The sequence below is a fragment of the Heterocephalus glaber genome, unplaced genomic scaffold (assembly GCF_053883595.1).
Source record: "Heterocephalus glaber isolate CG9 unplaced genomic scaffold, H.glaber_assembly_v1.0 deba00000347, whole genome shotgun sequence".
Classification (NCBI taxonomy): Eukaryota; Metazoa; Chordata; class Mammalia; order Rodentia; family Bathyergidae; genus Heterocephalus; species Heterocephalus glaber.
This window is the reverse complement of record NW_028258143.1, coordinates 26,341,144-26,353,195: the sequence shown is the minus strand read 5'-3', so window position 1 is coordinate 26,353,195 and position 12,052 is coordinate 26,341,144. Positions and strand designations below refer to the sequence as shown.

General features: G+C 40.4%; 1 protein-coding gene across 5 annotated transcripts in view; it reads right to left on the bottom strand.

Annotated features, from left to right (window-relative positions):
* Positions 1-12,052, bottom strand: part of Cntnap5 (contactin associated protein family member 5) — an 874,588-nt gene that overhangs the window by 92,132 nt on the left and 770,404 nt on the right. The window lies entirely within an intron of this gene.

Genomic DNA, 12,052 nt, shown 5'->3' with positions numbered 1-12,052 from the left:
AAAAACCACATAAAAATTAGCCATGAGAACAAGGCGAAAACAGAGTTTTCCCAAAGGAACAAGAACATCAAAGGTAAGGACATGGGAAAGAGAATGGACTGCATGTGTGTGGTGGGTGCAGGGTGGGTGGGTCCATGTGTAAATATGTAGAAGAGGTGAAGGAAAGTTTAGGATGCAAAACAAAATTGATCCTGAAGGAAGCCTTTATATTTTGTGAGAGCAGTTTAAAAAACAACGCATTATTTTGTTTTACTTTTCCTAACTGATACTTCTCAAAATAATTTCTGAAGGAGGACTACTCTGAGTGACAACTCTGGCATATTTTCCAAAAGAAGTTATTCCAGGGGGTGGAGTGAGTGGTATTTGGTCCACAGCCTACATATATCCAGAAAACAGGGAGGTAAGCCGTACTGTATTTAAATACCAACTCTGAACTGTATCTTCAGCATCTGATATTGTGTGTACTGCTTAATGAACATTTTAAATATATCTTTTGGGTTTAAAATGATGATTTCCAACGTTCAGAATGTGACATGTAGCTCGGTCAGAATGTGTCAGCCCAGTGCAGTCTGCCAAGTGTGGAGAAGACAGAGCAGTCAGTGTCAGCTCCAGGCACTTGGGCAAATGAAAATATAAATGATGGTCAATTAGAGATGATTTCCTAAACTACTTTCTAAAATCATTAACAAATAGTATAACTAGCTCTTGAATAACTTCAAGCCATTTTCCCAATGTTATCAAGACAGGACCATTGGATCTCTCCTTCATTGGCCCAGGTACAATCAGAGGGAGAGCCCGTCTAGTAGAACAGGATGAGGGGTAATGGTCCTGCAAGAAGGATATCCTCAGGAGCTCCTCTTGCACAGGGCACGGCCTCCTAATGTAGCAGCTAAAGGGAGTGTCAACTTGATTTCCTTCAGGATCTGCTCAGGGGATTGGTAGAAGACACTTCTAGGTGTGTCTGGGCAGGCGTGGAGGCATGGCCTGTGGTCTGTGTCTGGCCCCCACCCCTTCCTCCCTTCTCCTGGTCTGCTTCTTGGCTACCATGGGACAGGCAGCTGTGCACCAGCAGTCCCTTCCACCATCTGCAGATGCCCCAGGTAGAGCCTCAAAGTGTCTGTTTGTTGTCCCTCCCCAGAACCCACACTGAGAATCCCTATGAGGGTGAGGTGAGGACTATGATGGAACAATAATTTGCAATGGTTTTTATTTTCTATTGCAATTGAAAAGTGAAACTCGAGGAAGTTAAAATCTTGCCTGGAGTTTCAGTGGTAAAGCAGGGATTTAAGTTGCAGGCTTCTACATTATAACACTATGGGGTTTTGTACACCAGAAGCAGATAGGGTGTCATTCTACTGACCCGAGATAGTGCAGAGAGAAGAGACTACTATAGCAGTCCAGGATCATTTCTATTTCTTTCTTCAATCCTTCCTCCTAAGCTTGTAGTACAGTGGATCCCACACACACATACAGTCTCAGTCCTACACCTTCCATGTGCACACCACACACACGCAGGATGCCCTTCTTACTCTGTGTGGTTTAGTCTCTCAACTCAAACCTTCTACGTGCACTGAGAGAAATGACAAGAACTTTATTCTCCACAAAGTTGCCCAACAAGACATTCAATTCACTACATACAGCTGGGCTGCGTAAGATGCTGAAGAGCTTGGCAAACTGTGAGAGCTTGAATTTACATAAGAAGAGTTTCAAGAATCAGTGAAAGTCCTCAAGAAGAGGGTTTCTAAGGTATGTTTTAGAAAAATTAAAAAGAAAAACCTCAGACCTCAGGGAGAAGGTATTCTAAGCACCACTGTATGTGTCCACACGGAAATAAAGTGAACTTGAAAAAAGCCCCTTGGGCTGGGGATTTAGCTCAGTGTTTCTGCTGCCTGCCTCGCAACAACAAGGTCCCAAGTTCGATCCCTGGTACAAAAAAAAAAAAATGCCCCTTAAGGAGAAAAGCAGAGATGATATAATTAATCTTCCAAATATTGTTAAAGATGAGAAAATTAGAACTGAAGAAGCTGGGTTCAGAAGCCATGAGTGATTCCATGAGGATCATTGTGATACGATGAGCTTTAAGTCTACTGTGCACCTTTCTTGTGCTGAGTCCCAGGACTCCACAGCCAGGGCGTTTGCATTCATGGGGCTCACAGCTACCAGCCGTGACAGAAGTTAGCCTGTATTTACACATTAAGCAGGATGTGACTCAGTGAAAGTGCCACAGGCTCTGTGGGAACACACAGTAGGCAAAGAGAGAGACATCATCAGCGAGGACACAGTCCTGATTGCCACCTTTCCCTAGCAACCTGTCTGATTTTGCACCAGCACCATCCTCCTCCAGACCTGTGGTGGTGGCCAACCCCTCCACACGGCACATACCGGAGTCTGACCCTGGTCTAGATTTTCACTTTATCTCTGTCTGTTAGCCATACTTTTAGCAATCCTCTGCTAGGGTACTATATCCCATCTATAGGGACCCACATCCTCACAAGCTTTATTACTCCTCCTCAACTATTCCCTGCTTGTAGTAGATGCTACCTAAATATCTGACAAAAGAATGACTATGTTTCAGAAAACCTGTGTACAGCAGTGAAACTAATGTCCCATTTTGACCACATCAAATATTTTAGTTCACTTATGGTAAATTTAAAGTGTGCTTAACTTGAAGGAAAAGTAAAATAACTGCCTGTGGGTTTCCCTGGTATTTAGCACAGATGTCTGAAGCTCTCTGAGCAACAACTTTATAATTGACAATACATTGTAGTTCCAAGAAGAGTGGTTAATGTGGAGATTGTCTACAGGAAGTTTAAATCTCCAGATACATCCAGGTTGGGTAAGATGATGAAGAGCTTGACAAACTGTGAGAGCTTGAATTTATACCAAAAAGAGTTTCAAGAATTGGGGAAGGCCCTAAAAGAGAGAGTGTTCTAAGGTATATTTTAGAAAAAAGGAAAAGAAAAACCTCAATGCTTTCATATTCTGAGGTGTGAGGGTTCAGAAGTGGGAAATCAGTTTAGGGGGTGACAGGCAAGATCAGGCAAGACTGGGTAAGTGGAAAAGCTCCTTTTAAACAGGATTTGGTGGCAGCTTGTGCACAGGAAAGCACAGGGTGGGACCATTTTTAGGTCCAGGAGATCCACTTGCATCCTGTTCTCTAGCTCCTTCCCCACCACTGCTTTCATGTTCTGCAGCCAGCCTGACCTTATTCCAGCCCCTTGACACACCAACCTCCTTCACAGCAGAAAATCTGCTCAAGCCATTACCTCCCCTGGAACGAACTGCATCAGAGTCCAGATCACTCTCCTTCCGATTCCTCACAAATGTTTCTCCTTCAGGGAAGCCTCCTTTGCAGGCTTTGCACCACCCCCTCGTTTTTATCAGAGCTCACATAGTACTCAAAGGTGATGAAGCACTCTTGAATTTTCTCACATGACGCCTGTCACACTTTGTCATTATATTTCTATGAGTGTTGAAATTTTATTAATATGTTATTAGCCTAACCTGATGTGAGCTCCCACAAGGACAGAATTTCTGTCTGCTTCACTCATCTCTGTATTTTAAGTACTCATCAAAGGGCCCAGGATGTAGCTCAGTGCAAAGGACCTGGCTCAATCCCCACAGAACACCAAGGTATCAGGCACATAGTAGTTAAGAAATCTAAATTAAGGAAGGAACCAATAAAAATAGATTTAAGCAAAACAATATAGAAAAACAGGATTTACACGAGAAAAAGAAAAGGTTGAATGACTAAATTTTATATGGGATATAATTGAGAACGGCAAATAAATAGCAAGCAATCTGGGACTGGAATTCTGGAGAGAAGTAGAGATGGAAAATGTCAATCTAAGAGCCAGTTATGAACAAGGAGGTTATGCAGATGGACCACAGATCTGTGCAACCTAAATTCAGCCACATTTAATGTAACATTGCCTTACACCAAATTAGAGTCTTACCTAAAGATCAGTTCTCCTCCTCTGCCCAACCAAAAGACAAGATAATGCTATATGGAAAAGACAAGCTGTATTCTTTCATAAGGCACATCATACGCCTTTTAATGACAGTTTCATCACATGGTGGCCCTGTTCCAGTCTTGAGCCTGTATGCCCATCAAAATGTTCTGCGTGAGGAGGAGGGCAGAACAATAGTTTCACACCAATCTGTCTGAGTCATATTCATTCCAGTGCTTCAAGATATTACCCAGGATATCCTGGGTAGATCAAAGAGATACCCTGTGCCTTGCCCTTTCATGCAAAATGAATATAATTATATTATCTACTTCATAAAATCATGATAGTTAATGCTATATTATGTATTTTAAGAGTATCTGGAATATACATACCTAAATGTTAACTAGGATTATAATTATGATTCTAATTATTTTATTTATTCACTCTCAGGCTATACATGCAGGAATTGTATAAGGAATAGGATAAAGAACGTATCATCATCATTATCAACTAGTTGGCTTTAGCTTGCTCCTCTGTGTCATTATTTTTGTCACTATTAAAACAACTCTGAAAATAGCCCTATTAATGGAGCACCATATTTAAGAGCTCCATTTGAACAACAGGAAATTGGAAAGAAGCTAGTGTGGTGTTGAACACTGAAACAGCCGTCTGGAGAGCTAGTCTCATTACCAATTGATATCAGTGGAATATGTACAATTTTCTGTACATATTCTAGGTAGCAGCCTAGAAGAATTTTCAAGGATCTAATCTGCATCTCAAGTTCAAATTTCTGCCCAGTTAAAGGCCAATTTTGGAACAAATGGGACCCTGGAAGTAACAGGTTTATGTAGAAAAGAACCAATGGTTCTATTTATTTACTGTTTTGCAAACAAAAGCAAAATGGCCAAAATAACTCCCTGTTCCTTTTCCTTGGTGAGAAAGGAACAAAATATAGAGCAGATGGTTTGCCTACATCCTACCTGGAGAACTCCTTATAGTAGGAAAAAAATGAGTTATTTCAGCCAAAGTTGGGAATTGGTCACTGTACTATTTCAAAGCCAAATAATTAACTCTAAATTTGAGAACTATAGCTCAGGTTTTGAATACTATCCTCCTGTCCCTCCTATTGTTGATTTAGGAAAATTTTTAAGGGATTGGTGTTAATAAAGTGCTATGCTTTTCCTTTTAAATGGGACTCAATATCATCTACCTGGTTTTAAAATCTCAAGAATAAAGCCATTCCCTAACATTTTCAGCTTCTTCTTTGGTAAAACCTGGCATGTTACAGTGCATAATTCCCCCTTCAGGGGAGAAGAGGTGTGTTTAAGTTTACCCTCAAGTGCTGAGGGCTATGTCACTTTTACAATGCTGAGAGGCACACTCAGAGATGGGCATCTTAGAAATCAAAGGTATTATTTATTGTTTACAATTTATATTTGCAAAGTGCTGTGAGCTCTCTAGGGGAAGTCAGAATACAAACGTGAGGAATATGTATAATTAATAACTCTTTAGTGGGGATTAAGGCCTCTCTGAGTAAAAGCATATTTATACTTTGACACTCACGCAAGATAGTTAAATGATTCCAAAACAAGGCAGAGTGTATTCCTTTTGGACAAAGGGAGAATTCATTTGTAGAAGGCTCAAGAACATGTATGGAAGCTATCACAGATGAAACATGACAGTGTATTCCTATGCCTGGAGATCACAGTACCTCTTCACCTTGAGCTGAGAGTGAGCCTACTCTGTCTGCCTACCCGAGGACAGGCAAGAAGCAGCATATAGGCATCAAGACTATCTGTTCCAGGAAGCCACTCCCAGAGAATCATGAACCAAAACGGAAAACCAAATTCCCATTCCCAATTCTTCCCTATATAAACAAGTCCACAAATTGTAATTATTTGACCCAAACAGCAGGATAAAGTAGAAATCTACAAAAGACTGAACTGTCCACAGCAAGAACATATTTTAGAGGCTGCTGTTATTTTTAGATAAATTACAATTTCAATATCTGCCCTAACATATTAGCTTCTGACTAAGACTAATAGTAGTAGACAACTGTATTTGTATAGAGCTTTACAAGGAACCTTGCAAACCATTCCTTAACTCCAAAATTTTACATGAGCATTCTAAGGTAAATAACTTTCTTGTTTGAGGCATCTCTTCTGTGATCATCCCCTGGAAAATGCTATTCCCCACTGTCTTGTAGTTCTTGCTCACCACTGATCACACAATGAGGTTGCCGTTTCTTACCATGGGTTACCAACCTCAGTTCCAACCTCCTTTCCTCTCTTTGTGTCCTCTAGAATCTACTGGGAACAGCGTTATGTTTGCAATGGCACCAATGGCCCCCTATTGACCTGTAGTCCCCAGTACTTGTTAGGTCATTCAGAAGAATTAGGCTCTTTCTTAACTGTGTGAATACTGACAAGTCATCTAAACTCCTTTCTCCCCAGCTGCAGAATAAGGTTATTAATGTCTGCTTCACAGCTATTTTGTTAGCTTTTGAAAAAAAATACTGTCCTGCTCCAGGCTTTGAACAATACATAACAGATATTCAACTGATAGTGATTTTCCAGAAGCCTGATACCTGCCACTATGCCTAGGGACCTAGTAGTGCTAAATGCTATATCAGGTTTGGGTTCTATATTTCAGATCTCCTTAAAACCACATGATTCTTTGGGGCATAGATCTGCATGTGGCCACCTTGCAGGGCACTCACCCCGAAGCGAGCCCTTCTGAATTCTAGGACCTTAGCAAAGGGGTGTCATCAAAGACTTTTCAAGTTCTGCAACAATCCTGGCAATTTCTCAATGTATATCTTAGTTCAAACTATTATACAGACACTTAGATCTAATAATTTTACATCTAGAAATTTAGCCAAGGAAATAATTAAGACCTCAGAATAATAGATGGTAACATTTAAAATAGTAGCAAAATGTTAAAATAACCCAAATGTTTAACAATAAGGGAAATATAAATAATCAAATACAATTATCCATCATTATATAAAAATATGGAAAGATAATATTATGTCTACAGCATAATATTAATTGACAGTAATTCTAAAACAATATGTGCAGTCTGGTCATGTCTGCATTCAAACATCCATATGCTATGTAGATGGGTAAACATCACTATTGATTATGGTCTTAGTGTTCAGCACTGTGCTAAGTGCTTTACCTTAGTTGTTGTATTTAATCCTCACACCAACTGTTGAGAATGGGTGTTATTTTTATTTTGTAAATGAGAAAAATAAATGTCAAGTGTTTTATGCCTCAATCAAGGTCCAAAGCAGTTGGAGGAAATATGATCCTATCCTAATATTTTGCTCTCAACTCTGCTAATAAATATGTAGCTGTATCAGGAAACCAAAATCTTAGCCTATCTATCTTGGTGTTGAGATGAAGGGTGGTTCATCATTTCTGCTGTTGTATATATTTATTTGTTTTAACTTCTTTTCATTAAGGGTAGAAGTCATGAGTATCTTAAAGCTATCTCTGAATCAAGGACACTAGAGGAAGGGGCAGAGGCTGCACCTGCCAGTGTGTAAGTGGTAGCATCCATGCCATAGTGCACTCGAACCCATGGTTTTGAGTGTGCAGATCCCCCTTGTCATGATTTAGGGTGGCCCGCTGTCCTTTTATTTACAGATCCTGCCATGCCAGCTGCTGCTCCCATTGCCAGTCAATAAGAAATACCTCCTGGCAGCAGGCACAGGCCTTCTGCTGCGGCACCTCCCCTCTGTAGCCTGGATATTTGAATGTGAACTTCCTCTCTGTGTGTGAAACAGCTGGCTCAGAAGCCTGTGCCTTAATTAGCTGTTTTTCCTTGGGTGTCTGTGCTCAGTAAATTCATTTTCAGAAAAGTACAGCTGGTGAGATAAAACAACAGAGCCAATTGTCTAAAAATTGGTTTTTAAAGGAGACATAATTTGTGAATATGTGTGTGTGTGGAGGTGGAGTTGCCAATATGTCAGATACTAGATGTCAGGATCTATACTGAGCCACTAAAAGTTGAAGTCTATGCCATAATTAGTCAAGAGCACAGATTTGAGAGCAGAGTATCTTGGATCTACCACTGTGCATTTAGGCAAACCTCCATTTCATTATTTCTGATTTGAGATGCTACTGATAGCATCTGTTAAATAATAGTACACCTGGAGCCTGACATCTAACAAGTGCTGCAGGATTCACTGCCTTATAACTATCTTTTATCTCTTGCACTGAGATGTAAGACACATAGCAAATCCTTGATAAATATTGTAAAGCATATATTTATACAATGTTTATAGATAAATAATGTCTCAGGAAAATGCAAATATCCGAATATAGTTGAGAAAGGACTAACAAAGGAACTTAAAACTTTTAATTTATTTTTAACCAAAACATAAAACAAAGCTGTAAAAGCAAAATTGTACATAATGATGGAGTACCATGTGATGTTTTGCTACAGGTATATATTGCACAATATTTAAATCAAGTTAAAATATTTATCTTCTCAAATATTTATCAGTTGTTTATGGTAAAAGCTTTCTTCTAGCTTTTTACAAAGCACAGTACATTATTATTATCTGTCACCACCTCACCTTCCGATTGTGCACTAGAACTTGCTCCTGTCTAAGTTGAACACAGTAACCCTCCCTTTCCTGTCTAGCCTTCCCTCCTACTCTTCCCAGCCTTTGGTAACCACCATTCTACTGGCAACTTCTGTGTGATGTTTTTAGATTCCACCTAATATGAATGAGATTGCATGCTAATTGTCTTTATGTGGTTGACTTATTTCAACTACTATATACAAGTGAAAGTTGTGGCTTTAGACATTCTGTATACTCTTCCTTATTCACATCACAACACTTTAAAAAGATAAGAAGTAGACATTGTCAAGCTTTATGGCCATTGTCTCTGGGAGATTATAACTCTTGCATAGTTCCAGCTGTGGTGGCCTCCGGTATGAAACAACATTTCGCCTATCTCCCTATACTGACCTCCCAGCCCCTGCCCCACTATTGGTGCAACTCACAGGACAAGTAACTAGAGGCTGATGTGAAGACAGATACATTTAGACACAGCAGGTTAAAGAATGCTCTGTACCTGAAGGGGCTTGATGTGAGATACCTGACACCAATAAATCAGGAGTCAAATCACAGAACACAGACCAGAGAATGCAGCCGTTTTAAGGATGACTTCATTATGGCATAAAATAGGCATTCATGTTTCCTAGATCAACACAGAGCTACTTATAGGACAGTGCATGACTTTTATTTGGTAATTGCAATAGAAGTGGAAAAATGTATCCAATAAAACAAGTACTGAAATAGTGGTATTTTGTTTACAAATCAAATCAGAATTTAAGGGGCCTAGTCTCCTTAACTTCTACTCTCTTTCCTCAAATTTTGCTCCACTTGCGTGAGGCCCACAATGCAGGACAGAGCTGCTGATGTCCAGCAACACAGCTTAGGTCCCACCAAGGCCATGATTGCAGAAGGTCTCTCTGTATTGGGGCTTTTCCTGAGGACAGGAGGCAACCCTCATGGCCTCACAGGTTTTCTCCTTAAAATGTATGTCCAGAGAGCGCTTCTCATTGAAGTGGCTCCTCAGAGAAGTCTGTCCTGGGACTTTTGCTATCCTGGGCCTAGTTGGTCCCCATGGTGGGTGCTGAGGGGCAACAGTGCTGAGAGCTCCTGTAGCCCCTCAGCAGCACACAGAATGACACAGACATGGTGGGGAGGTGCCCAGAGAAGATTTACTATTGATGATATATCTGGAGTCTCTTCCCCAAAGCACTGAATCAGAGTCTTCAGGAAGGAGCCCAGGAATGCAGCCCTTAATAGATACCCCTGTGAATCCGTTCTGAGGAAGTTCTGGCAACATTGTCAGGCAACCTTAGTGGCTTTCACACCACAGCCAGGATCCCTTGAACTGACAGCTGCTCCACTGCAGCATCTGCTGAATCAAAGCCTGCATTTCCAGCTGCTTCCTAAGGGAAGCCAATACTGTGGTCCAGAGACCGCAGTTCAAAAAATCTGTGGGTTCAGAGAACTCCACCAGTTCTAGAGCACAGCAGAGAAGAGAAGAGGAAACTGAAGGGGCAGTAGTTTGGGAGCAGCTGGGAATCACCCCTCACAGTCTGACCCCACCATCTTCTCTCTTTAGATCCCAACATGGACATCCTGAGTTTCCTAACATTTTCCCTCCCAGTGATAAGCTACTCATAACAGATATGACCATTTTTGAGGCCTAAAATAATCTTTGAGAAAAGGCTGGGAAACTAACTTGGATATTTACCTTTATAGCAACCCAGAAAGTGAGAATCAAAACAAGGAGTTATGTACTTTAGACAGGCTTTAAATATGGTAGTAATATGGTCATAAGATTTCTGAAATTCAAGTACTTCTCTTAGTTTCTACTATTTAATACAGTCATCACCCTCTGGGTAAGGATTTAAAATCCAAATGTTTCATATTTTTAAAAATATCAACTGAAGTTACTATTTCAACATTGCATACAGGTCATTTTGGATGATAAGGAAGTAGAGTATATTAAAACTCAACAATATATAAAACAGATATTTAAATTTCTAAATACACTTTTATTAAATAAGCCAATGTGATTTAGAAAGACACATAAGTCTTCCTGATTTTCTATAATTCAGAGTACTTTTGAGGTTCTAGTAAAAGTTGTGATCTTGTCCACAGAAAATACCCACAGATATCAGGCTGGCATAGGGGTTGTAATTTTAGGGAGCTACCTGGGCATGAGTTGCGGGTGTCTGGATCCTGTGTCCCATTGCAGCTGGTCCTGTGTAGAAAGTAAGTATCCTCTGCCTCTTACCCAGAGTCCAGAATAAAAGGAGAGCTGTGTTCAGCAGCTATCCCACACCCTAAATATAATTCCCCCACAGGATTTCATCTCAAAGATGTCCTGATTGAGGAGTTCATGGTAGAGCAAGAAAGAACCTTTGTGGTGACCTGCTTCCCATCCTGCTGTGATGTCCTTACTGTCTCACTGCCATGGTGGAAGGACTAACCCAAGGTCAATGACAAATTATGGTGGTGGCTTCTCAAGACTTTGTCCTATTGCCAGGAAATGACCTTACAGAGGGAGAGGTGGCCTAAGTGGGATTTTAAGATAAACAGTAACTCAAAACATTCCCAGTGCTGACCTTCCCATCTCTGGATATAAGCAAGTATTTTTGAAGGTAGGAAAAATAGAGGGAAAAAGTCCTATTGGAGGCACAGAAATTGCTGTTCTCCAATCATTTTAAGACAATAAATTTGTTTCCCTCACTAATTATAAGAAGTTACATAATCTTGTGCTTTGTGTGAAAGAAAATGAGCCCTTAGCAGAACATAAAATTTTTACAAAAAACTCTCCATATGCGTAGTTTAATCGTTATTTTCATTTATCCAACAATTCTCAGGTTTAGTATTGTCTGCATATTGGTCATCTGACATTTTTACAGTAGTTATGAATACATGAGTAGCTGAAATATGTATAAATTAATAAAAGTAAATTATTTTGAGGAGGCAGAAATAAAAAGGTGTGTGGTTGATTTTAGTTTCATCTCTGAGGCTATAGAATCTGTTAAATCCAGGACTAAGGGATAACAAGAACTCCTGGATAATGAATGAATTAGTCAATGAAGTGTGTGACCTGTGGCTTGCTTGACAGTCTGAGGGCAAGCACTCAGCTCAGGGAGGAGGATCGGCAGGACCCTAAGTGAAGACCTACGTGCACTTACTCCTGCCCAGGCAGTTCTGCTAATTGTGTCCTCCTTCTAGCTAGGGCTGGAGTGTTTTCCGAATTGTTCCCAGGGTAGTCATAACTAATCAATGTGAACTGCACTTAGCAGCGCCATGCCTGGACAAGGTATTATTTGAAATAACTGAAAGTCACTGGTGCTCATGTCAGCATTCACCAGATGCCATTCTGGAGTGATACCTGCCTGACCACTCTGCCTTACACAGCCTTCAGCGTGAGTTCTAATGAACAAACCTCCTTCCGCTGTGCACTGTGGATAAAACATCTCAGCAAATTGTGTCATCACAGATTTTTGTTTATTTCTTTCAGTCAAATAACCAGCACCTGCCAGCCAGCATGCTT